General features: G+C 42.2%; 1 long non-coding RNA gene and 1 pseudogene across 3 annotated transcripts in view; both read left to right on the top strand.

Annotated features, from left to right (window-relative positions):
- Nucleotides 1-11,300: 11,300 nt before the first annotated feature.
- Nucleotides 11,301-22,271, top strand: LOC120538307 (annotated as a pseudogene).
- Nucleotides 22,272-27,194: 4,923 nt separating this feature from the next.
- Nucleotides 27,195-27,802, top strand: part of LOC120538074 — a 33,348-nt gene continuing 32,740 nt past the window's right edge. For all 3 annotated transcript variants that reach the window (XR_005635439.1, XR_005635437.1, XR_005635438.1), the window contains exon 1: nt 27,195-27,342. This is a non-coding gene — a long non-coding RNA (uncharacterized LOC120538074). The remainder of the gene's footprint in view (nt 27,343-27,802) is intronic.

Here is a 27,802-nt window from a genome sequence, read left to right as displayed (position 1 = left end):
GCCTTATATGGGCAGGCACTAAATTACAGCATCGAGCAGAAGTCTATTATAGTATATGGACGAAAAAATAGTTTCCAATTATGACCATTACGCGTAGAATTTCGAAATGAAACCTGCCCAACTTTTGTAAGTGAGCTGTAAGGAATGAGCCTGCCAAATTTCAGCCTTCTGCCAACACGGGAAGTTGGAGAATTAGTGATGAGTGAGTGAGTGAGTGAGTGAGTCAGTGAAGGCTTTGCCTTTTATTAGTATAGATAATAATTGTTGGACTTTTACCTGGTGTTTGGCGTGGTACCTGAGGGTTCGAGGAAGCAATAGTGCCCCCTACTGCCACACCATTTTATTTCTTGATAATATACATACATATATGTACAGTATATACATATATATGTATATAAAATCTAACGTCTGTCTGTCCGCTTTTCACAAGAGAACTACTTAACGGATTTAGATCAGGTGTTTTTTCTAGAATTTGCTGGAACATTCCGGTTGATTTTGCGATTTCTCTCATTGTGCAGTCTAATAGTTCGCTTGCAGTAGCAATTTATTTGCGCAAATCAAAGAGAGAGACGCAGCGGGCCCAGGGGAGGGAAGGAGGGTGGATAGGGCCCAGGGGAGGGAGGGCAGGGCCCTCCTCATGCACGTGCCAGCCTCAGGTGTGTCTTGAAATGGACCTTCCCCGATCTCTCCATTGTACTGACCTGCTGGCCAGTTAAGGTAATGAGGCCAAAGGTGGAGTGGTGGCTCTGAGGCTAGGGATCTGCACTGGCGATCAGAAGGTTGCCGGTTCAAATGCCAAATGGGACTCTGCTCTGTTGGGCCCTTGAGCAAGACCCTTAACCTGCAATTGCTGAGCGCTTTGAGCAGTGAGAGAGATGCTATATAAATGCAAAGAATTATTATTATTATTAAAGGATGTCAACCAATTATATACTGTATATAAAAGACTTATACATTTATGTGTGTTTGAATGTGAGACATGAGAATTAAATGAAGGTGTGAACTCGCCCTCTCATGAAGGTGTTGCTTGCAACAGAAAATTTGTGACCACAAAGATGAAAGGGCCCGGCAAACTTGCAAGGTAAAAAAAAAACCTACGGTACAAAATATAAGAGCTGAAAGTAAAAACACAGAATTACCATCAAGCAGAAGCAAACACCATACCAGTGGCCCATCACCATCTCTCAGTGCTGACAAAGCTAATTTAGCCCCCCTTCCCCTCCCCATGCAGACTTCACAATCAAGAAAGCAACTCCACCGATTGTGCAGGTTCTTAACTCAGATGTTCACCCCTGATGTCTCATAGATTATTCTTTATATTAAATCTTTGGAGTCTGCATGTGTTGTGCATTGCTAACCTCAGCCCACCTGTTCAAATGCCTTGCTCTAATGCTTTATCAAGATGATGACGATACATGCTTGTAGCCACGTTGCTCATTGATTTATATGTCCTGGTACGTGGATTTAATCCCATGCATCACCAAATATTTATGCACCACACTCATCTAACATGGCTTCCTCCAGCTAGGGACAAAAAGTTTTGACGTGGGCATGGAAGATTTATGTAATGATGCACCTCTGTCCACATTGTACTTAAGGCCACCCACCTTGAAGGTAGAATTGTTTACTTTAGTACGCCCCGACCAGGAGACATCGGTGGTCACAATGTAATGAGCGAGCCTCATTATGGGTGCCCATGCAATGCCCACTGCACTCCTAAAAAATAAAGATGCCAGATACATTGTTTATGGTAAAGATGCCAGATACATTGTTAATGGTCCTTCACAGTGATGCCATAGAGGAACCATTTCTGATTCACAAAAGACCCATCCACGTGAAGGTTCCAGAATGAACATTAATTTATTTTAAATTCATAATAAGTACCATACAGTGTCACATATGTGCGTCAGTGGACCTTCTCCAGGACTCTGTCGAGGTTTGTAATGACCCACTGAGACGAGAAGGGGTGATACCACTAAATGTCTTCTCTCCTTTTCTCCCACCACCTAGTGTGGGCACCTAGCCCATCCTTTCCCATTTGCCAACTATAAAGATCCTGGGTTCCCAGAGGGTGGTGCCATTTGGCTGACAGACTACTCATAATGCGAAGCTCCTCGAAGCATTGACTCCAGCAATCTTTTTTGAGATTCCCTTTTTATTTTGGCCCACAAGCTTCGGCAACAATACCAAGATATGTGTAAGCTTCATTTACTTTTCTTAAATATTAAACGTGTGGTTGGCACCCCAAATATTCATCATCCGGCCATCTGTCATTTCTTTGCTTGTCCACAACAGTAAATAACCAAGATGGTAACAGATTTGTGACATACCAATTTTTCCTGATTTAAGGACTCTTGTTGCATACAAAACACGGGCCAAGTCCTGTTTTTCTTAAAACTGTCAGTGTCCTGCTAAATAGCCCACCATACATTAAAGATGTCAGTTTTTTTTTTCTTCTACATATTAGGAAGTTTGTCAGAGCTCAAACAACCAACTAAATATGCAAATAACCTATCCCATAATGAAATGGTGTTTGGGCAAGCAAAAGTTCGATGAGGAGGAACCTCACAACCCAGTAAAGCACCACAAAATGTCATTAAAGAACCGGAATTGTTAAGAGCGCACTGTCAGATACGGCATGTCCAGAAGGAGAGAGAAGCAGGATATTTATGAGTGTTGAGAAAGTTATCGTCTGATATAGCGCCTCTCGCTACAGTCCCCGTGACTCGTGCTTTAGCAAAGAAACAATTGAAACGTGGAGTTGACGTACCGCGTCCGGCGAATTCTTGTCATATGAACCTCGCATGACCCTTCGAATTGGAAAGTGGGATGAACGGATCACGTGTCAAATAATACAGAACAATGGGAGTAAAACGGGCAAATGAATGGGAATTATGCACGGTTTTTTCTTTATGAGGAACATTGTTCATCGTTTTCACACAGTAACTTCAATAAAAATATTAAACCTACTCATGAAAAATTGATGTTCAGGAACCGGCCGTTTTACTAACTTTTAAAGAGAAACAGGACATGCAAAGAAATAATAATAATAATAATAATAATAATAATAATAATAATAATAATAATAATAATACCTCAAAGAAGCGGAAGTTTTCTCTGTGTAAGAAATAAAGGTCCCCTTACAGAGTTGGGCGAAAGCGTGAGGTGTCAAAATTAACACTTTCAGAGCAGCAACAGAACGTGTGGGGTGCGAGATAAGAAGGGCAGGCATTGCTATAAATTGGCGTGCTGAGTGTGAGTGAAGAGAAGAGAAGAGGAAGAGCAGGTACATCTTCATCCCATTCATCTCTCCTGTTCAGAATCGAAGTCCAGCTGTAGCAATAGGTAAGACTGTTTAGACAAATATATGAATCGTAAAATAGCAACTACTGCCTTGGAGTTCCTCAAGCCGGTTTTTTAATCGCTTGATTCGTTTTCGCTTTAAGTTATTATTATCCTTTTTATTTAGCTTCGCTTTCCCGTAATTTTAAGTTCAATTCAAGCCAATTCAGTTCAATTCCTATCAATGCTCGCTATTTTCGGAAGGCAGAACCAAAACACTGTATCATGGACAGCATCAACTAAATGTATTGAATTTGAAGCACTGATTTATTTATTTTTTTGTTTTTTAATTTGTTAAACCGGAATCCCCCAGTTTTCAGCACTGGGTAATTCTGATTTAGGTTCGCGTTGGACGAGGAGCCCACTTAGAATGAAAGGTCACCAACAACCTCGGACAGAAACGAATACCGATTGTCACGTCTCAAAGCCTGTGCCGTCTGTAAAGTCCCCGGTAGTGTGTGTAACATACAGTACACTCTTCAATGAGTAGCCAGCCTAGACGAAAAGTTCATCCGTCAATTATCCAACCTGCTATATCCTAACTACAGGGTCACGGGGCTCTGCCGGAGCCAATCCTAGCTAACACAGGGCGCAAGGCAGGAAACAAACCCCGGGCAGGGCGCCAGCCCACCGCAGGTTGCACACACACACCCACACACTAGGGCCAATTTAGAATCGCCAATGCACCTAACCTGCATGTCTTCTGACTGTGGGAGCATGCAAGCTCCATGCAGGGAGGACCCGGGGAAGTGAAACCTGGTCTTCCAACTGTGAGGCAGCAGCGGCACTGCCCACTGCACCACTGTGCCACTGTGCCGCCCTCCATCCATTTCCGAATCTGCTTATTCAGATCAGGGTCAATGATTATTCTGGAGAGTAAAGTCGGATGGACTCGCTTATTAACTCACACTCAGTGGACTGTGTTCAATTAATCGGTGACACTTTAGTTGAGGTTCTGTAAAAAAGCATCTGTTACTCATCTAGTATATGTAACAAGTCCTTAACAAAGGCTTCTTTCAGTCTTAATTACTCTTATAAAGCATCAGTAAGGCGGTTATTCGCTTCTGTTCACTGTGGCGTTTGGTGTGCTGTGGTTTGAATATTAAGACTTCCATCCATCCATCCATTATCCACCACTTATCCGAGGTCGGGTCATGGGGGCTGCAGCCTAAGCAGGGAAGCCCTCTCTCTCCACGGCCACCTCCTCCAGCTCTTTTGGGAGGACCCCGTGGCATTCCCTAGCCAGCCAGGAGAAACAATCTCTCCAGCATGTCCTGGGTCTGCCCCGTGGCCTTCTCTCAGTGGGATATGCCCGGGACACCCAAACCCAACTGACTGTTCTCAATGCAATGTAATCCCTCCCGGATAACTGAACTCCTCACCCAATCTCTAAGGGAAAGTCCAGCTACTCTGCGGAGAAAACTAATTTCAGCTGCTTGTATCCGCGATGTTGCTCTTTTGGTCACTACCCAAAGCTCGTGGCCATAGGTGAGGGTAGGAACACAGATCGACTGGTGAATTGACAGCTTCGCCTTTTGGTTCAGATCTCTTTTCACCACGACGGACCTTTGCAGAGCCCGCATTACTGCAGATGCCGCACCGATCCATCTGTCGACCTCCCGCTCCATTCTTCCCTAACCCGTGAACAAGACCCCAAGATACTTGAACTCCTCCACTTAAGGCAGTAATGTGTCCCCAACTCGGAGAGAGCATTCCACCTTTTTCTGGCTGAGAACCATGGCCTTGGATTTAGAGGTACTGATTCTTATCCCCGCTGCTTCACACTCGGCTGCGAACTGCTCCAGTGAGAGCTGCAGGTCACTGTCCGACGAAGCCAACAGAAGCACGTCATCTGCAAATAGCAGAGATGAGATTCTGAGGTCACTGAACCAGACCCCCTCTGCTTCTGGACTGCACTTAGAAATTCTGGCCATAAAACATATGAACAGAATCGATGACAAAGGGCAGCCCTGGCAGAGTCCAACCTCAACAGGAAACGAGTCTTACTTATTACTTATGCAGACCATGCTCCTTCTCCTCCTGTACAGGGACTGAATAGCTCGTAACAAAAAGCCTTGTACCCCATACTCTTAGAGCACACCCCACAGGATGCTTTGAAGGACACAGTCGAATGCCTTCTCCAAATCCACAAAACACATGTGGACTGGTTGGGCAAACTCCCATGCCCCCTCCAGGATCCTGGCCAGAGTGTAGAGCTGGTCCAGTGTTCCACAGCTGGGACGGAATCCACATTGTTCCTCTTGAATCTGAGATTTGACCATTGACCAAAATCTCTTCTCCAGCACACCTTAATAGACCTTACCAGGGAGGCTGAGGAGTGTGATCCCCCTATAGCTGGAGCACATCCCCCAGTCACCCTTCTTTAAAAGGTGGACCACCACCCTGGTCTGCCAATCTAGAGACACTGCCCCCAATGGCCATGTGATGTTGCATGTGACATGTCAACCAGGACAGCCCCACAACATCCAGAGCCTTGAGAAACCCAGGGTGAACCTCGTCCACCCCAGGGGCCCCGCAACCTCGGAGCTTTTTAACTACCTCAGTGACCTCGGCCCCTGAAATGGATGGGCACCCCCCAGAGTCCTCCAGCTCTGCTTCCTCTAATGCTGATGCCGCCACATGCTTGGCCCGCCGCCACACACTTGGCCCGCCGGTACCCCTCAGCTGCCTCTGGAGTCCCACTGGTCAACCAGACCCAAGAGGACTCTTTCTTCAACTTGACAGCCTTTCGAACCTTAGGTGTCCACCACCGGGTTCATGGATTCCTGCCACGAGAGGCACAGACAACCTCCACAGCTCTGCCCCTTCGACAATGGAGGCTCGGAACATGACCCATTCAGACTAAATGTCGTTTGCCTCCCTCGGAATGAGGTTGAAGTTCTGCCAGAGGTGGAAGTTACAGATAATTCTGACCAGTTCCTCTGCCAGACGTTCCCAGCAAACCCTCATTATTCGTTTGGGTCTGCCTGGTCTGTCTGGCAGCCTCTCTCACCATCTGATCCAACTTACCTCCAGGTGGTGATCAGTTGACAGCTCAGACCCTCTCTTCACCTGAGTGTCCAAGACATAAGGATGCAGATCTGATGACACGATTACAAAATCGATCATCGAGCTGCGACCTTAGGCATCCTGGTGCCAAATGGACTTATGGACACCCTTATGCTCGAACATGGTGTTCGTTATGGACAATCCATGGCCAGCACAGAAGTCCAACAACTGAACACCACTCGAGTTTAGATCAGGGAGGCCATTCCTCCCAATCACACCTCTCCAGGTTTCATAGTCATTGCCGACATGAGCGTTTAAGTCTCCCAGCAGGACGATAGAGACCCCAGGAGCTGCGCCTCGCAATGCTTCTTCCAGGGACTCCAAGAAGGCTGGGTACTCGAAGGCGCAGGGAAGCAACCCTCTCATCCAACAGGGAGAACCTCAACGTGCAGGCCTCGAGCCGGGGGGCCATAACCAAGCCCACCCCTGCCAGACGTCTTTCGCCCACAGCAGCTCCAAAGTGGAACAAAGTCCAGCCTCTCTCAGGAGGAATGGTTTCAGAGCCCAGACCATGCGTAGAGGTGAGCCCGACTATATCAAGCCGGTACCTCTCAACCTCTCACACCAGTTCAGGCTCCTTGCCCACCAGAGAGGTAAAATTCCAAGTCCCAAGAGCAAGTTTCGGCAAACCGAGGGTCAGAATGCCAGAGTTCCCGTCTTCGGCCACCATCCATATCACATTGCACCTGACACCTATGGCCTCTCTTGCAGATGAAGGGCCCACAAGAGAGCAGAACCACATTGCTCCTTTGGGCTGAGCCTGGCTGGGCCCTGTGGTCAAAGGTCCAGTCACCAGGCGCTCGCCAGCGAGCCCCTACCCCAGTCCTGACTCCAGGTTGGGGCCCCGGGTACCGTCTCCTCGGCAAGGGAAACACCGATCCTTGATTTAAATCCATGTGGGGTCTCAGGATCAAGTTAGTCTGGATCTTCACCTCAGATCTGTTTGCCTTGGGAAGCCCTACCAGGAGCATGTAGCTCCCGACAACACAGCTCAGAGGATCACTAGACCACGCAAGCCCTTCTGCCACGGCAAGGCCTCGATCCAAGAAGGGAATGTTAAGACTTCACAGGTCTTATAATGACGTGTGCAAAATCAAGAGACATACAGTATATCTCTCTTAAGCCTCCACGGACCGATCCAAAGTGACGTTTATTTTAGTAGGACATATTGCACTGATGAATGATCGCTTTACTGATGCCTTCGAAGTTTATCAGTAAAAGAAGCCGTTGTTAAGATCTTGTATCATAAGTGTCAACGTGTAATAGATGTAGTTTTGCAGCAACTCAACTAAAGTGTTACCAAATCATCGGTTAACCTAAACTACCAATAATAATCAATTAGTACATCAGGGAAAACGTGTATTTAATGCGATTTCTTGACTAATAATTGTTATTTAATAACGGAATATTTCATTTCAAAATTTTTAGTTAAAAAAAAAAGATAGGATACATTCCACGGATGAATTGTAAATTGTATTATCATATTGCACTGATAAATGATTGCTTTACTGATGCTTTCGAAGTTTATCACCAAAAGATGCCTTTTCTAAGATCTTGTATCAGAAGTGTAAATGTGTAATAGATCCATTTTTGCACTTCTCCTTCTTCTTCTTCTTCTTCTTCTTCTTTTGGCTGCTCTCATTAGCGGTTGCCACAGCGGATCATCTTCTTGCTCTCTACCACCCATCACCTGCATGTCCTTTCTCACCACATCCATAAACCTTCTCTTAGGCCTTCCTCTTTTCCTCTTCCCTGGTAGCTCCATCTTTAGTACCCTTCTCTCAGTATACCCCTCACCTCTCCTCTGCACAGGTCCAAACCATTGCAATCTCGCCTCTCTGACTTTGTCTCTCAACCGTCCAACCAATTTCTAATCTTGTTCATCCTCGTCACAAATCTTAACCTCTTTAACTCTGCCATCTCCAGCCCTAAACTAAAGTTTTACTAAATCATCGATTAATATAAACCACAAAATAACATTTAGCGTGTCAGGTGAAACATGTATTTAATTCTTGACTTGACTAATGCGCAATATCATTTCAGTCCATTAAAGGAAAATTTCTAGGAAGTCATTTTTATTCAGTGAAAAGATGGCATTAGGATGTTGGTTTGAGAGGCAAAGTTTGAAAGCAACTGGCAAATAAAATGAAAAGGTTAAAATCGGGAAAGATTTGGGATCACGCAGACATCACCCACCTAACATTTGTCTTCTTTTACCCATTTTAACTTTTTCTTCCCATTGCTGCAGATGACGCTGGTATTTGGCGTGTATTTAAGGAAGTAAGCAACTGAGGACCTGTTAGGTGTCTGCTTCTCAAACTACAGACTCCGATGTCCTTATCCTTTTGTGCAGTGGTCCATCTGGGGCAAGAGCCGCTCAATCTATTAGGTGATCTAGGCAGCCGCGACATTTAAGACGCACCATTTATGGGAGTTAAGTGGCACAGGCTCTGGGCGTCAAGAGCGACAGCCTCTCCTTGATTGTTGAACTCTGTTGATACTGAGTAGGTCAATGTTACGGGCTTGGCACCGCCATTTATAAAAGTAAAACTGTGCATGTTCTGGACACCAAGGTTCACATGTTCCTTAAAATCTGCAGTATATACCTAAAGGGGTGGCATTTGTGCTGCTGTGGGTGTGCGTGCTTAAGACACCGAGGGCGAACCAAACACAGGTCGTCAAAGTCTAACAATACTGATTGCCTGCTATTGACAACAAGGTGCCACATCTCTTCACCCTGCCTGGGCCTTCTGCTTCATTCTCTGTTCAGGTTAGATCCATTTTATCCTCTTCTAAAAAGACAGTAGTGTACACTACATGCTGTCTTCAGTTCCTTGGCATTCTATTGCATTGAATAACCTTCATGTTTCAAAACAGCAAGAAACTGATGGGTTTATTAAAGAAAAGTTGCTTTGACTTGACTATTTCTGAATTTAGAATTGAACTTTATGAATACCAGTACCTTGGAACCCAAGCAAAGACAGCTGACTTGTTAGGCAGGACGGAATTAAAGGTCTCAAGTGGGCTAACACAATTACAAAGGTATATATAATGACCAATTAGCATTTAAACATGACTAAAGGTGACCAATGAGGGTTTACCATTACAACACTGGAGTAATGGCTGCTGAAAAACAGGGCCTTGTAGTCATATCCATCCATCCATTTTCTAACCCGCTGAATCCAAATACAGGGTCATGGAGGTCTGCTGGGGCCAATCCCAGCCAACACAGGGCAGGAACCAATCCTGGGCAGGGTGCCAACCCACCGCAGGACACACACAAACACACTAGGGCCAATTTAGAAACGCCAATCCACCTAACCGGCATGTCTTTGGATTGTGGGAGGAAACCGGAGCGCCCGGAGGAAACCCATGCAGACACAGGGAGAACATGCAAACTCCACGCAGGGAGGACCCGGGAAGCGAACCCGGGTCTCCTAACTGCGAGGCAGCAGCGCTACCACTGTGCCACCGTGCCGCCCCCTTGTAGTCATATATGAATAATAAATTATAAATCAATTATTTAAAGTTGTAATAGCCATTTGGAACATTAGGAGGGGCTTGACTTTATACAGGTACTGGGGTGTTTTACTCGGTTAGCCATTATGGATGTATTATGGAAGAGAGGTGATAGAGTGCAGGCAGGGTGGAGTGGGTGGAGAAGAGTGTCAGGAGTAATTTGTGACAGACGGGTATCAGCAAGAGTGAAAGGGAAGGTCTACAGGACAGTAGTGAGACCAGCTGTGTTATATGGGCTGGAGACGGTGGCACTGACCAGAAAGCAGGAGACAGAGCTGGAGGTGGCAGAGTTAAAGATGCTAAGATTTGCACTGGGTGTGACGAGGATGAACAGGATTAGAAATGAGGACATTAGAGGGTCAGCTCAAGTTGGACGGTTGGGCGGCAAAGTCAGAGAGGCGAGATTGCATTGGTTTGTACATGTGCAGAGGAGAGATGAGGGTATACTGAGAGAAGGGTACTAAACATGGAGCTGCCAGGGAAGAGGAAAAGACAAAGGCCCAAGCGAAAGTTTATGGATGTGGTGAGAAATGATATGAAGGTCATGAGTTTAACAGAACAAGATGCAGTGGACAGAAAGATATGGAAGAAGATGATCCACTTTGGTGACCCCTAACGGGAGCAGCCAAAAGAAGAAGAAGAAGAAGAAGAAGAGCCATTATGGATATAATAAGAAGTCAAGCAAAAATGACAGCTCAACCCAAAAGTGTGGGCCTGAGTTACCTCGAAAGCTTGCATGTTATAATCTTTTAAGTTAGCCAATAAAAGGGCTCATCCTGCTTGTCTTCTTATTACAGTGGATTGAGAAAGTATGAAGACCTCTTCACTTTCTGCACATTTTACTGTGTTGTCAATTTCATTTTAAATGGGTACATTTGTCATTTTTGCTCCTCAATCTGCATTCAGTAACCCATAACGGCAAGGCACCAGCACATTTTCCAAAAGATTTGCAAATTTACTAAAAATGAAAAACTGAAATCTATCATTAGTCAAAGAGGAAAAAAAATGCAAATTTGTCCATTTAAAATTAAATATGCAACACAACAAAGTGTGTAGAAAGGTAAGGGGTCTGAGTACTTTTTGAACCCACTTTATTTATATCAGTCTAATGGTACCTAGATAAAAAAAAAAAAAAAGTCCAGATTTCTCTCAAAAACAAGATGTTGCTCAGGTGATTCCAAACTTTTTGAGTGTTAAAGTGAGTTTAGAAGATGGATGAATGGATGGATGTTAAAGGGATGCCACGGGACTGGTCTTGACTGAATGAATTTAAATTAAACCAAGAAAAGAGCAGAACTTGTAAACTATCTGATAGGCAGGCATTTAAAAATCATACCTGCACTGCGGTCAATGCTTTTATTTATTTATTTTAGGAAACTGTGAACAATGAAGATGCTGGTTTTACTGATGGGCATTTTAGCTGTAACTTATGCCACAGGTAAGCAACAAATGGTGTGCTGTTGTCCAGTATGTATCAGAGGATAAGGACCAGACATTCTACATCAAAACAGCAGACACTACATTATCTTTATTCTTATGAAATTTAAAAGAGCAGCTCAGTTAACTCAGTATGTTATGCCGATAAAGAGTTCCCAAGCACTTTAGTTCCAAACAGTTCCAAAAATGCCCACTAGAGGGGGACGTCCTGTCAAAAAACCCAGCTAGTAACACAGAGGGTCAGAAAGAATCTTTGTTTTGGAGAACAAAACGGTTAAAAGAAGTTTCTAACAAAGGCAACCCAAAGTGAAAGAAGTTCCAATACAGTAACCCAGGACAAGAAGGTCAAAAAAATCAAATAAATCACAAAAGCACAACCAGAGGGGAAAAAAAAAAACAAGTAAACTCACCAACTCCCTAGCACATTCAAATGAACCACCAGGGACCCTCATCTTTAAGGGCTGAGGGCAGACCCCAGAGGTGACAGGCAGGTGGCCCCACTTCTTGGGGATTGAGATTATGTGTTCTTTTTATTTTTTGTACACTTTCCTGGGCTTCTTGGTTGTTATTCTAGAGTTTCTGAGGTGAAGGAATTTGATTAAGGCATTTATTTCATACTTGATTCCTGACTAAGTTGTAACTTGGGGTGTCATTTTGAATATCGATGGGAGGCGACCAGTTTCGACTTCTCTGTCAGCCATTGCTGAGACATCTTCCACAAGTCTCCCAGAGTGCACACACATGAAGACATCAGCCCATTCCTTTAAAAAGGTAATTTAGGTGCAACACTAAAACACTCGAGGTGCAGTTCTTTTTATTTTTATACTTTCCAGTTTACGTTTCTGATTTATGTCTCACATTTCTGACTTGATAAAAGATGAGTTTGTCTCTTTGGCTTTGACCCTGACATGTACCCATGTTCTTGTTTCATCTTCTGCTCCTGAAATAAAAATCATTCTGCTTCACCAGAAGATATTTCTGAAAACACAAGGCACAAAACACAGGTACAGAAAACAAAACAGATAATTAACAAAAGTAAAATGAACATAAATACACAAAAAGGTCATAAAACAAGGAAATGAACCCCAGTCATGGGAGGAATCCTGGCTGAGACATTCAGTACAAAGATGGAGTGCTGGATCTTCCCTCTGGGTTTCTTTAAATATTTTCGCATTTCTCTAAATTTTAGAAGTAATCTTTATCATCTACGTTTGGTGACCTTCGACCACAAAGGATTCCCACTCTCCTGGTTTTCTTTGTATAGCTGGATGGGAACATCTGACCAGACCACTCTCTTTGCAACCAGAACTTGTTCTTGCTTAATCAATGAGTCTCCTGTAAAAATATGATCTTTGCATTTAGACTTGTTAAATGCGATTGTACTTTCTTTCTCTTTAATTCATGATTAAGACCCTTGACATTCCAGCTCACATAGTTCACTATTTGGTCATATTGATTCTGACTTTTGGTTGACATTTTGTAGTCTTAGGTTAAGGTAGTACATTGTACATATGATAGCTTTGACATAGATTCATATTATTGCCAACTAACGGTTATGGGGTATAAGGGATAAAACAGAAATAGCATTGTTCTCTTCCTCTCCCCCCGAGTCCCCCACCATATCCCCCCAAAGATAGGTTACATATTTTTCACTAATGCTTTTTTTTCCCCTCTTATTCTTCTGCAGACCCAAAATTAAACTTTACAAGTAATTTTCCCAGATCCTGCCCACAAAAGCATTTCGCTGACTGGTACTTGGTGGGGTCATACTGCGTCAAGTATTTTGGAAAACACCCACTGAACTTCTCTGACGCTGAGGTGAGTCCAACTATAAAGTTTAGTTCAGATCAGGCAGATGTTTTTTCATTGTTTTCATACCTTCCCTTTAAAGTAAGTGTAAAAGTGCAAAAATATTCTTATAATAATAATTCTTTGCATTTATATAGCTTCTTTCATAGTGAGTGGGGAGCCACTTCAACTACCATTAATGTGTAGCATTCACCTGGATGAAGCCATTTCTGTGCCAGTACGCTCACCACACATGAGCTTTAGGTGGTGACAGGGGGTGATTAGGGGGCCAAATGACTAGGCCGGGACATCAGGATGCCCCTACTGTTTATGAAGGATGCCCAGGGATGTTTTTTGGCCAGAAAGTGTCAGGACCTCAGTTTTACATCTCATCCAAAGGATGGCACCAATTTTATAGCACAGCCTCCCTGTCCCTGCATTGGGATCCACATTCAGAACACAGGGTAGATGGCCTCACTAGCACTTCTGCCAGCAGAAACCCAAAATTTTCCTGGTTGGTCTCCCATCCAAGTACTGGCTGAGCCTGAACATGCTTAGCTTCAGGTGGATGACCTCTTCTGAAGTACATGTGGTATGGCAGGTAGCTAAAAAGATAAAAGCAACGATTGTTTGTCAGTACATTAAACTATGTAGAAGAATTGTATAATAATAATTTAATGACTTATAGACAGTCTTCAAAAGGAGGTAGAGTCAATTGCCCTCAGTGGGCATCTTCTCGTTTTCTCAAGAGGGAATAGAAGAGCAGAAGATTAGCTTGAGCACCTCCTCTCAGTGCAGGGTGGTGTTACCTGTTTCAGATGAGCCTGGAGGGTGATTCACAGACACGCATGTGTCACAGTAAGGACACCATATGTCTCCCAATTGAACTTGTGATGATATGTGTCAGAGGCCCTTTGATGGATTCTGCCCACCACTGATTTGTATGCAGGTACTCATCTCTCTCCAACCAAAAATTACATTTTTTTCTCCCTGACACACTTACTGACTCACTGCCCATGCTGCCAAATAAGTGCAACACTAAAACATGTAACTTCTTCACTCCTTCCTTTTTGCATTAACTGCACAACACTCTGGATAATACTGTTAAACGGTTAGCTTGCATATTACACACAGGTCACATACAAAAGTTCTTACAAAAAGACGTTATCTTTAAAACACAAATACACCAACACATTTCCAGTTTCCTTCTGCGTGTGTGCATTTTGTGTTTAAATGTATTTGAGTGTTTTCTAATAATTTTTGGCATACCAGTAAAACAGTACCGAATAGATGAAGAAGAATTCCTTCTGATATAGTGGCCTACCACCCATTACTAGGATCAGCGTTGTCCACTCAGGGGGCTGTCCCATTCAACATTGGCTGTCACTGCTCTGTAATGTCATCCTGACCATGCAAATCATCATGAGGTGCTAGGAAAAAAACATTTGTCTGAGCCAGTCACACAGTGAATTTCCAGGAAAGTATTCATCAAACAAAGTCAACCCTTCAAGTTCACTACAAATACACCACTCCAGATTTCACCCATCAACACTACTCATCTTCCTCTGCATCACCAGTTTTAAGTACAATTCAAGGATTATTTCATTTGCAAGCTGTGTTGAGAATAGAGATGAGGAGAAGTAGTAGAGAAAAGTGGATGAGGACTGTTATGTGGTGCAGGGAGAATATCACTTTGAACTGAGCATTACAAAGAGAAAAGAAGTGAATGACGGTGTGCCAGGGAGCACCTGAAATTAGTCACTACGCCTTGAGTGGGAGTGGAGATGACAAAGACTTATACATACCTGGTGGTCCATCTGCATGGGACACTGGAGTAGGTAAAAACACAGACCTTCAGGGTAAAATCTATCTATCTATCTATCTATCTATCTATCTATCTATCTATCTATCAGCCGTGTTTGCTGTTCTTCCAGATTGGCTTAAAGTGGAGATGGTCAAACAAACTGTGATTGCCTTTACTACACTATTGACATGTAGACTTGTCTTGCTCAACTGGAAGAATCCCCTTTTAAGTCAGTGGGTAAATGAGGTTATATATTATTTGAAATTGGAAAAAAAATTAAAATCTCACTTAGAGGATTTGTGCAGAAATTTTTCAAAACCTGGCAGGATTTAATCAATAACAATCGAGAATAACCTTTTAATGCACAGAGGAAGCAGATTCTCTCCCCATTTTCTTTTTTCTTCTCCATTTATCTATATTCACTTATTAATTTATCTGTTTACTTATTTTTATTAGCTTTATATTTAATTCTGCTGCCCATGCTCTCTTTCTCAGGGGTGATGGTTGATTTGTTTTCAATCCTATTCTTGTAAATTTGATCTGTTTGTATGGAATGCTGTGTGATTTCAATAAAATCAATAAAATTAAATTAAGAAAAATCTTTAGTAATCCTGTAATGCTCAGCAAACACTAACCTGTCCCCATTTTCTTTTCTCTCCTTCTTGGTTGAATTAGTTCTTTTGTCGGAAAATGTGACAGGTGGCCACCTGGTCTCCATTCACAGTGAAAAAGCCAACAGTCAGATACTCCTCCTTGACTATGAAGTTCAATGCCAGCAGTCCACGAATTTGGATGGGAGGCCTGGAACTGTTTAGAGTAAGTACTGAGTTTATTTTGCATGTGTTCTAAATTGATTTTGTCACAGAGTGGTGAGATGACTCCATCTGCACAGGAAAAGCCATAAGCTAATTAAGAATGAGGCTCAGTGATGGGCATCACTCTTGACTGAACTAAGGTAGTAGCAGAAGAGAGAATGAAGACTAAACTGACGGGCATTATGAACAACGCTGCACATCCTCTCTCTGTGACACACTAACACTGAGTTGCATTGAGTAAATACAGCTGGAGAAATATTTTTTTTGTGTGTGTTTTCATTTCAGTCTACAAAACAACAAAATATGAATATTTTGAAGCTGGGGAGGGTGATTCTTTTCTATACCCCTGTATATAGTCATATTTATAATACTTCGTAACATTCACATGAACCCTTTACTTATTATTTATTGAGGCTCTTGATGTTTTGAAATTTTGAATATTTTTTGAACCCTCTCCTATTTCCACAATTTATACGTCATATTCAGTACCATCTGACAGGTTCCTAAAGCTGTGACACTTCTGTCCATTCATTTTCAAACCTACATAATCTGGTTTGGGCTTTCTAGGGCTGAGTCACATGACCTAAAACAGCTTGCATGATGAAAGTGTAAAGCAGGCATTTGTAAAAGTGCTTTGGGACTGCTTGTTCATGTGAATGAGGAAAACCAACAGTCCTTTGCGGTTCATGGAATATGCTGGCATTGGTGAATTATCTTTTATGATCATTCATTTTCTGCATTTTCAACCTCTCCACTCTGTCTTTCGACCATCCTTGGGATTTATGTGTTGGGACTTGTTTACCTCAAGATCGTCTTGGTGCCTCAGGTAGCTCCTTTACTCTTTTTGTGCCCCAGAACATATTTGTAACAATGAATCCATTTATTTATAAGGATCCTACGTTTACTTACGTTTGATGTTTTTCTCTCCCTCTAGTGGCGTTTTGTACCAGGTTTGGGAGTTCTTGTGCTCAGAAACCTGAAAATCATGACCTGAATAAAGTGTTGTGCTACGGGGCGTCTCTGAAAGAAACTTGTCAGGAAAATGTTTAATGCCATTCAATCAGTGCTCTCCTACCCTGTTTGCCAGGCCAGACTTTGTTACACCATCTGGAGTACACAGTTTGGTCTCTTTGTAAAGGTAACGTTTCAGGCTTTCAACTTAGCTCACAAAAAAAACGATTTTTTGTTCTCACCTAAGGAGAGTCTGCTTAATTGTCTGCATGACAACATTTTCATTTGTGTTAAAAAGTGAGATACAAACTCTCTGAGGGAAAACAGTCTCCTCTTTTTCTGGATTGCATATGAAAAATTCAAAATGTGAAACCTTTATTAGTTAAGATGTCAGTGTGGTGCACTTTCAAATAAAACTTAGCGTAAAACTCCACATCGCAGGCTCAGTATGGACTGTCGACATACTGGAAGCCCATCAGATGGTCATGCGACTGGCCTGTTGTCCTCTTTTTAAAATATGTGTCTCTCAAACGGTTCTTCTGCATGTATGGAGTGCTTTGATGCCCTGTGTGTGACTGGCACAGCATCCTGTGTGGCACTTAATGCTTCCAGTATAGACTGTGGCTCACCGTGACATTCTAATTCAATAAACAGGAAAAGGGTGAATGAATAAAGTGCTTAGAGATGATATCTATCCTTAGAAATATCATATAAAACAAGGATTTGTATTTCTGGGTTTATACTTGTCTATTTATAATAAAGTATACAAAATCCAAAAAGAAGCTTTGCGCCCTAGGAACCAAGTTACCTGAACTATTCTGAAACATTTCAGTAATTACTCACCTATCTGATGCTGATCTTTCTGATCATAAAATAGCTCATTATGATAGCAATTGACAAGAAGAATCCATACTTAATTGCAGAATTATGGAATTTGAGGGTTCTTCTAGAGTGCGTCTTTCTCTGGCACAATTTGGCTCAAAAACAAATCAGCACACCATCATCTCATTACAGGCTTAAGTTTCAAGTTTGGTATTTTTCCGTCTAGCTGTTTTAGCTCTAGACCAGTGGTCTCAAACTCCATTCCTGCAGGGCCGCAGTGACTGTAGGTTTTCATTCTCCCTCTTTTCTTAATTGGTAACCCTTTTTTGTTGCTAATTAACTATATTTCCTTTCAATTTAATTAACCTGCTATTTTAAGATTTGTTCCTTTGAATTCCTACATCTTTCCTCTGAGTTGCTTAATTTCTTTCCTTAAATGGCACCCAAACAGAAATGAAATGTGAAGTGAGTGAGCCAACAGAAGACCAGCTAAGTCAGGGCCTTAAACTCCAACCAATTTCACTCCAACCAGTTGCTTAATTAGGCACTGAGTCTCATTGTTAAATAAACTCATTCTTTAATTCCATGGCTTGTTGCTGCTCTCATTCTGCAATAGCAGACATTTCCAAACTTGTTGATTTTCTCTTTTCTAAGAGCTCTGTTAAAATGTTTTGTGGACCTGAGCGGATCAGCATTCCTGAGACCTTCATCTTTCTTTATTTTCAGATATTGTATGATGGACACAGTTTGCTGGTCCTGTTTTGGCTCATTTTGTATCTCATTATTGTTTTGCTGCTAATTAAAGAAAAAAAAAAAGAAACAACTAAGGGGTTTGAGTCTTCAAGAGCAAGTCAATTAAAATGAATTTCAAAAGAACTTGATTAGCATCAAAAATAGGTCACTAATTAAGAAAAGGGTTGCAATGAATACCTGCAGCCACTGCGGCCCTCCAGGACCTGAGTTTGAGACCACTGCTCTAGACCATCCTCAAGAAACTGTGACACACATATACATATACACACACACACACAGACAGACACACATCCATCATCAAGATATGAATATTTTCGGTATCAGGGGACGCTAGAACATCGAGATCCATTGAAAACCGGATATCGAGATTTTTGATGAATCTAAAGCTTAGGCTCCTCCCCATAGATGATAGGTTATGGTGGGGAGGAAGGCACAGAGCAAAAATGTACTTTTTCTTCTTGGTACTCACAAATATTTTCATTTCTAGACTAACAAGTTTATTTGGACCGATGGCTCAGATTGGAATTATGATCTTGGGTTCCTGGTCAGCCTGACAATACTCATGATGTTGAAGACTGTGTGGAGATGAACTGGAAAGGTGAGAAAGAGAAATGGTCAGGAATTCAGCAGATGCTGTGGGAACATATAAGTCATTATAATGATATACAGCAGGGTTGGCAAACTCCAGGCCTGGAGTGCCGCAGTGGCTACAGGTTTTCATTCTAACCCTTTTCCTAATCAGTGACCAGTTTTCACTGCTAATTTACTTTTTCTCCATCACTTTAATAGCCCTGTTAGAAGAGTTTAGCTCTCTGAATTGATTCCTCTCTTCATTAAATGACAGCCATGCAGAAATGAGATGTGAAACGAGCTAACAGATGAGCAGCTAAACTGGGGCTTCAAACTCCAACCAATTTCACTCCAATCACTTTCTTAATGAGCAGCCAATTCTTGCTGTGAATTAAACCAGTTATTTAATTCCATGGCTTGTTGCTGCTCTCATTCTGCCACAGCACACATTTCAGAAACTGTTGTTTTTCTGTTCTTTCTAAGAGCACCAATATCAAAATGTTTTGATGACCTGAGAGATCAACCTTCCCAAGACCGTCACCTCTCTTTAATTTCAGATATTGTGTGATGGGCACAGGGGAGCTGGTCATGTGGTGGCTTGTTTTGTGTCTCATTATTGTTTGGCTGCTAATTAAAGAAAAAGAAACAACTATGGGGCCTGAGTCAAGTTAATTAAAAGAAGTAATCAGCAGCAAAAACTGGTCTCTAATTAAGAAGATGGTAAGAATGAAAACCTGCAGCCACTGTGGCACTCGAGGCCTGGAGTTCGCCACCCCTGAATACAGTAAAATTCAAACAAAAACCATGGGAACACAGAAATGCAACCAACAGCGATATTCCATGTTTTCCACCAAGAAAAGCCTTTAAAATTAAAAAATAAAACAGGTTGCATTTCATGTTTCACAATTGCAAACAGACAGGTGATTTTAAACTTCTGTGGTATGAAAAACATGAGACACCAGACAGACGAGCTTCTTTGTTGTATGCAAGGTCCAAAACACCTGCGTTTCTAATTCCTCATCGCTTCATTCTCTTCTGGATGAACGTTAATTAGTTGTCAGCTCTTGTGCACACAGAGCCCACCCCTGTGACTGAATAAAAATGTAAAAAGTCTGCTTGACTTTATCTGAGCACGTCATGGACTAGTTGGTGGAACAGACAGATGATTTTATTCTGCCATGGTATGTAAAACATGAGACACCAGACAGACAAGTTTCTTTTTTATTTGTGAGATCCCAAACACCTGTGCTCTTTATTCCTCATTGTTTCATTCTATGCTTTGTAGTTCTGGATGAAGTTAATTGGTTGTCACCTCTTGTGCACACTCCTACAACTAAAGACACTTTCAAAAAAATCGATTTGATTTTGTTGAAGTGAATCATGGACTTGATAATGTCTTGCCGAGAAGCAGACAGGTGATTTATTTACTGAGTTAAACCAGGATATACGCAATAAAAAATGAAACCAATACAAATAACAATTAAACCTAACTAGCCAATCCAAATGAGAGACAAGGATCAAAGTAAAAAAAAAAAAAAAACAAACAAGCACAATCGTCATATAGATAGATAGATAGATATGAAAGGCACTATATGATAGATAGATAGATAGATAGATTATATGATAGATAGATAGATAGATAGATAGATAGATAGATAGATAGATAGATATGAAAGGCACTATATGATAGATAGATAGATAGATAGATAGATAGATAGATAGATAGATAGATAGATAGATAGATAGATAGATAGATACTTTATTAATCCCTGAGGGGAAATTCACAAACTCCAGCAGCAGCATACTGTTAAAAAACAATAAATTAAAGAGTGATAACAATGCAGGTATAACAGACAATAACTTTTTATAATGTTAACATTTACCCCCCCGGGTGGAATTGAAGTGTCGCATAGTGTGGGGTCTCCTCAGTCTGTCAGTGAAGCAGGACGGTGACAGCAGTCTGTCGCTGAAGCTACTCCTCTGTCTGGAGATGATCCTGTTCAGTGGATGCAGTGGTTTCTCTATGATTGACAGGAGTCTGCTCAGCGCCCGTCACTCTGCCACAGATGCCAAACTGTCCAGCTCCATACCTACAATAGAGCCTGCCTTCCTCACCAGTTTGTCCAGGCATGAGGTGTACCTCTTCTTTATGTTGCCTCCCCAGCACACCACCGCGTAGTAGAGGGCGCTCGCCACAACCATCTGATAGAACATCTGCAGCATTTTATTGCAGATGTTGAAGGACACCAGCCTTCTAAGGAAGTATAGTCAGCTCTGTCCTTTCTTGCACAGAGCACCAGTTTTGCCAGTCCAGTCCAGTTTATCATCCAGCTGCACTCTCAGGTATTTATAGGTCTGCACCCTCTGCACACAGTCACCTCTGATGATCACGAGGTCCAGGAGGATTTTATCTCCAGATCGGTTAGCCCTCCTGACCTTTAATCCCGTCACTCTGATTACTGGCAGGCCAAGACCCTAGAAGCCACACCCCTAGCAATTGACACAATGACGGCTCCCAGAATGATCAATAGATCTAGATGCAGACCTCCAGATCTCCAGTCTGTTGAGGAGGTGGTCGCTTTACATTATCTGCCTGGTTGCACTTTAGTTAAGATTGGGTCAGGAAGGGTTATATGACTCGGATCGAGTAAACCAGGTGACAAAGACCTGCAATCCAATTTGTTGTCCAGCCGATCTACTGAATCGCGGAGCTGCATCAGTCTGTAACTGGACCCATCTGAAAATGACAGAGATAGAAGGACCTAAAATATTCAAGGTATCAAATTAATTCACGTTCAAGAGTTGCAGAAAATAGCAGCTTCAACGCCACTGACAACTCAAAGATTACAACAACAACAACATTTATTTATATAGCACATTTTCATACAAAAAATGTAGCTCAAAGTGCTTTACAAAATGAAGAACAGAAAAATAAAAGACACAGTAAAAAATAAAATAAGTCAACATTAATTAACATAGAATAAGTAAGGTCCGATGACCAGGGTGGACAGAAAAAACAATAAAAAAACTCCAGATGGCTGGAGAAAAAAAATAAAATCTGTAGGGATTCCAGACCATGAGACCGCCAAGACCCTCTGGGCCTATTCTACATTTGATGAAATGATGTCACATTAGTCTTCTCTGTATTATGGTTCTCAATTCAAAGATTACGTAGATCGCCGAAAAGGTCATGTAATGTGACCTGAGCTTTAGGCTACCTTCTTGTTGCGAAGACGACATTGATAATGGTGTCTTGTGGAAAGGGTCATCTTTTTGTTCTTTTTTTTCCTTTTCCTGCAGAAAACGGGAAGTGGAATGATGGCAAATGCAACTTGAAGAAGCCCTTCATCTGTGCATTTCAAAAAAGTGTAAGAATTAAAGAGGAAAATGGAAGAATGTAGAAGAACGGTCGCATCGCTTTTGGCTTTTAATGCAGGAGTTTGATCATTGCTGGAGTTTAGTGTGTCTGTGGATGATGTTCAGATGCTCTTATCACCCATGAGGCAGTTTTTCTTATTGTCAATAAATTGTTTGTTGAGGAAAGGGATGAACTATATGACGCTTGCACATAATTCTGGAAATTTAAGAAACTACGAGATATTGCTGCAACTTTTGCCAAACGATCGGCCCTTTCAAGTTAGTGAAGACCGTGTCAGCATCCATGTGCAAAATGAATAAGGAGATGAAGTTTATTCTTACGCTGAAAAAAAGATTAGAGGCCACAATGTTTGACTGGTGTATCCATCATTATGGTGAAGGTTGTACAGCTCAAATGTTGTGTCTCCAACGAATCTTGTCTACATGTATGTAAAAAACATAAAAAACATCAAAGAATCAAACTGGAATGCAATGAAGTTCATCAACCAAAGAAACCCAACAATTGTATTCACCTCAACTTGTAGTAACTGCTGATCCACAGGCCTGACACCAGGGATGAATGTTCTGATGAAATATAGATTTATTTTTATTTAGAACAAAACTCAAAATTTCATTAATCTGCTTTGCTTTTCTTAAAAACAAATAAAAATCTTTGAAAACATTTCTGTCCGGAGTCGTGATAATTTTAAGTAGGCAGGAGGGATTCAGAGAATCACAGTGCAAATGCTTCCTGTCACGCAGGCACTTCCGAAGGTCACCTTCCGGGCTCATTAGAGGTAAGCACTACCACACCGGGACACAAGGGGCGATGATGGTATTGTTTATTTCTCCACCCACAGCACCGAGAAGACGCCCAATGAAGGCAACTGACTCCGCCCCTTCTGTTCCGAGAACTATTAGGCCCAAGATGCTTCTGGAAGGTTGCATCTCATTTGGGAAAGAGCAGTCCTACCTAAAACGTTGACTGCTCTTCAGAGCGACCTCTCCTTCATTTGGAAGCCCTACAGCCGAGTTGCTGTTATTGTCTGTGCCATCGGGCACTTGTTTCATTTGGTTTGCCAGCACAGTTATAAAAGAGGTGACTCGGTTTGTACCCCAGCATTTATCTTGGACTCACTCGACCACATTCTGTAATGGCGGCATTTGGAGCTATTAACATAAGGGATTAAAACATCATCTCTCTATATATACAATCCAACGTCTGTCTGTATGTCTGTCCGCTTTTTACCAGATAACTACATAACAAATTTGGATCGGGTTTTTTTCTATAATTTGCTTGAACATTCCAGTTGATTTTGTGACCTCAGGACGTATCTTACATTTGCTTAGCTAGCAAACGATAGAACTACTTAACAGATTTAGAATGAAAATTTCTAGAATTTGCTTGAACATTCTCTCATCGTACTAAGAATCATAGTTCGCTTACAGGAGTGACATATTCATACAAATCTGTGACAGAGGCTGCAGGCCGAGGGAAGGGGGACGCATGATGTCATGAGTAGGGAGCCAGACAGGGCCCTCGACGCTCTCCTGTTTCACTTCTACACAGAAGCCATGACGGCTAGTAGAGAATGAAAAGTGCAAAAAAATCAGAAAGATGCAAGCATAATTTTGAGAGATGTCTCTTTTCAGAGTTAACTTGTATGTACAGAAAGCGATTCAAAGTTGTACATGTTGAAGAGCATTCTGGGAGTCTGAATCCGACTTTGTATGTCCTCTCTGGACAGTGTTGGGCTACCAGGAGATTGTCCTTTTTTCACCATTCTTTCTTTTCATAGGCAATCACTGATTCTCAGTCCTTTATACATCAGCAGACACATAAGAGTGATTTAGTCATTAAGTTCAACAGTACAGTTTTTCTTATGGTTTCAAGGTACAAAACTTTCATAATGGTCCCAAGTTGAATTTTCCTTGCTAATCTTACTCCCACTATATTTTTAATCAGTCCCCAGAATTACAACTGGAGCTCTCAGTATTTACAGCTCCCTCTGGTGGTGTGACGATGTGGGTTCTGGCTCCACACTCCCTTTGCTATTGGAAGCACTCGAACCCAACACCGTCGATAATGTTGCCGAGTGAGCTAGTCAGTGAAGGCAATAATTGAGCATCTTAGCAAGGGGAAGGTAAAAAGTGCAAAAGTGTTTTTATTAAAAATCAACAAAACAAAAACAGTGTTCCATAAATAGTGCAGTACTTCATTGATAAATAATCCATAAAAAGAACACGTGGAGGTTAAAACCATTGGAAAAAAAACACATTCCTTTAAAACGTGAGGTTAAAATCTTCTTGTGGAAGCAGTCTTTAAACACTAACACAATCCGGTGCCTATTTTCTGTATGCGTCTCACCTGCTTATCCCGTACGGGCTTAGCAGCAGGCAAGACGCTCTCTGCAGCTGCCCTCCTACATCACACGCTCGAGACTGGAGACCTCCCGATCCCTGGCTTCGGTCTGGCACTCATCCCAGTCCCCGAGACTTGATTACCCTCAACGGCCAGTTCGCCCACGTTGGGGATTCCATCACCAAGTCTCCCGACTTCCGCTGCCTTTTCCATGGCCTCTCTGCGGCCCGTCGCTTTCACCTTGTCACTCCCGCTACCAGATCGCTCAGCGGGAGCGACATCTACACAAACACCTGGGTGTCGGCCTAACACCCAGCTTCCTCGCAGCTGCCCACGAGCGCTCGATCGCGCGCTCACCACGCTCCGCGTGTCCGTCTCTCTCCTGCACCGCTTGCTTCCACGCTCCCTGTAACCTCCGTCCTCTCCTTTCCTTTCCTTTCTCTCCAATCGATTCTCCCTCTCTCTCCCCAACCGACTTGCGCTTCTTTTAAAAACGTGAGGGGCCATCACAGCTGCAGCATTAGCCACGGGAGCAATCACGAATGTGGGCAGTTCCTCACCTGTGCACACGGTGAGAAACGCCCACATCGACGACTGCCCCTGCTCGCTACAACAACGCCTCACGAAGCCGCCTCGGGTGCGGTGATTATTTATTTAAAATCAATGGCCTTTTCTCCACGAGCTGTGGACCCATAACACCACAGGTGGCCATTGCTGTCCTAATCGCCATTATGGATATTTTAAAGTGCCAGTCCTCCAAGGTCAGCTTCAAGGATACTGAATGTCTCTTTGTGGCTAAAACAGTTTTATCAGGTGGGAGTTTTCTCTCTCTGTCACCTGTTGGTCTGGTGGAGGAGAGCCGGCCTCCTGTTATTCCTCGAGGAGCTCAGTATATCTAAAGCTAAAGGCTAAATTGGCTTCCCTGCCCTCTAGTGCGCTTAAAGAATTGTGTCACTGGGTGTCACCCTGTGACATTCTGCCCTCAATTGATCTACTTCCATGATGTGGCATAAAGCATTGGACAAACCTTGCTCATCCAAACCAGCATGCATCAGAACTTTCCACCTGGCAACGCAGATGTAATCATCTTTCTTTAAACGTGTCCTTTGTCATCTGGGTGCCAATTGCCAACTGGAAAAAAAAACTTTGACAGATTAGCTTATCACTTGCATAGGACTGTCCCAGGCTATATAGCAGTGCTTCTCAAACTGTGGGGCGGGCCCCCCTAGGGGGGCGCGAAGATGTGAAAAAAAGAAAACAAGAATCGAAAATATGAAAAATAAATCTATTGAAACCAAAATAAATTAACTTAAACTACATTCTGATACTAGAGAAATAAATATAGAGTTAAATAAATGTCGATAAAAGTTAAGTAGGTTTAATAAAATATGCATCTATGGTATATCATTAATTTAAAAAGAACATATTGATATTAGTGGGCTCCTTTCAAAAAAACGTTGGGGGTGGGGGCGATTAAAACTATTATGAAAACTCGGGTCGCAAATACTTAAAGGTTGAGAAACAGTGCTATATAGCGTCTTTTTGTCACAGTGACTACTAAAGTAAGTCCAGAGAAGAGTGACTACCGTGATTCCAAGTTGTTCTGTATGTAGCTGTTCTTTGGAAAGTTGAGCTGGCACCATTTTTGTTAAACACATAGAAATGGAAAAAAGGAAAAGAGCAAAAGGATTTGTAGCATTCTGGAATACAAAGAAAATGGGCTAAATATTGCTGTTTGTCCTGCTGTGAATTGAAAGAGCCTTTTTAAAATTAGAATCAGAATTCACTTTATTATATAGTATAGTCCTTTACTGATAGTATTGGTGCAACATGAAAGGACAACACAAAATACAAAAGATAAATTTGAAAAGATAAAATATGAAATGCTAAAATATGAGGCAGCATACAAGGGTGATACAAAAATAAAGGGATAAAGTAAGATTTAAAAAATTCAGGTCGTCCAGTTGTATAGGTTGTCACACATGCATATCTGTGGATCACTCTGAGGTGTCAATTTCAATTTATTTATATTGCACATTTATAACAACATAGGAATGCTGTGGCCAAAGTGCTTTACAATAATAGAACAAAAGAAAACAAACAAATAACATAAATAGAAATAAAATATAAGAACATTAATAAAATAAATAATAAATAGAAGTAATGTTATATAATCACAATGAGGAAACCATCAGTATTACTGAAGGTCACGGAATGCAAGTGAATAGAAATGAGTGTTTAATCTCGTTTTGAATTGTAGACGACTCCTTTATATGATGAGGTAAAGAGTTCCACGGGTGAGGAGCAGCAGCTGCAAAAGCCCTGTCTGTCCCCTTTAATTTTACACTTGGTACGAGGGACAACAAGAGACAACTGACCAGAAGATCTAAGCACTCTGGATGGCTGGTGTAAAACGCACAATTTGGATAAAATTACCACCCCGAGCCGAGAGGGGGCGCTGCCACTAAACTGCTCCTGTTTTTTTCCCTATGCAGTAATGAGAAGACACCTAGTGATGGCAATTGACTCCGCCCCTTTCTGGTCCTGCACCTATAAAGGCCAGCCACTGGAAGGAGGCGTCCATTTTGTAAAGAACACACTGCAAGATGGAGCTCCTGCCTGATGATCACAAACTGTGGAATTGCAGAGACTGACGGCTTCTGTTTTTAGTTTGAACTCTTCTGTTGCATTTGCACCCCATAGCAGCCATTTTTTTTAGTTTAATGTAAAAAAGTGCAAAGTGCTACATGTGGGTAAGAGGAATATCTCTGTATCTTTTAAATCCAGCGTCTGTCTGTATGTCTGTCCGCTTTCCACGAGAGAAATACTTAACGGATTTAGATCAGGTTTTTATCTATAATTTGCTTGAACATTCTGGTTGATTTTGCAGCCTCTGTTTGAGGATTAAAGAGAGAATTAAACCTGTTTCGTCTCGAGCAGAGGAGACTGCATGGGGACATCATTCAGGTATTTAAGATCCTCAAGGACATTGATAAAGCAGATCCAGCAACATTCTTTCAGCTTCAGGGTGAATCACATACTCGAGGACATCAGTTGAAACGAAGGGGAACTGCATTTAAGACTGAAGGCAAGAAACACTTCTTTACACAAAGAGTTGTGGGACTCTGGAGCAAACTACTGAGACATGGAGTTGAGACAGAAACCTCGACAATCTTTTAAGAAGAATTTGGATGAGATATGGGGACAGCTTAA

The sequence above is a fragment of the Polypterus senegalus genome, chromosome 10 (assembly GCF_016835505.1).
Source record: "Polypterus senegalus isolate Bchr_013 chromosome 10, ASM1683550v1, whole genome shotgun sequence".
Taxonomy (NCBI): Eukaryota; Metazoa; Chordata; class Cladistia; order Polypteriformes; family Polypteridae; genus Polypterus; species Polypterus senegalus.
Note: the sequence above shows the minus strand (reverse complement) of the source record. Positions and strands in the feature narration are given on the sequence as shown.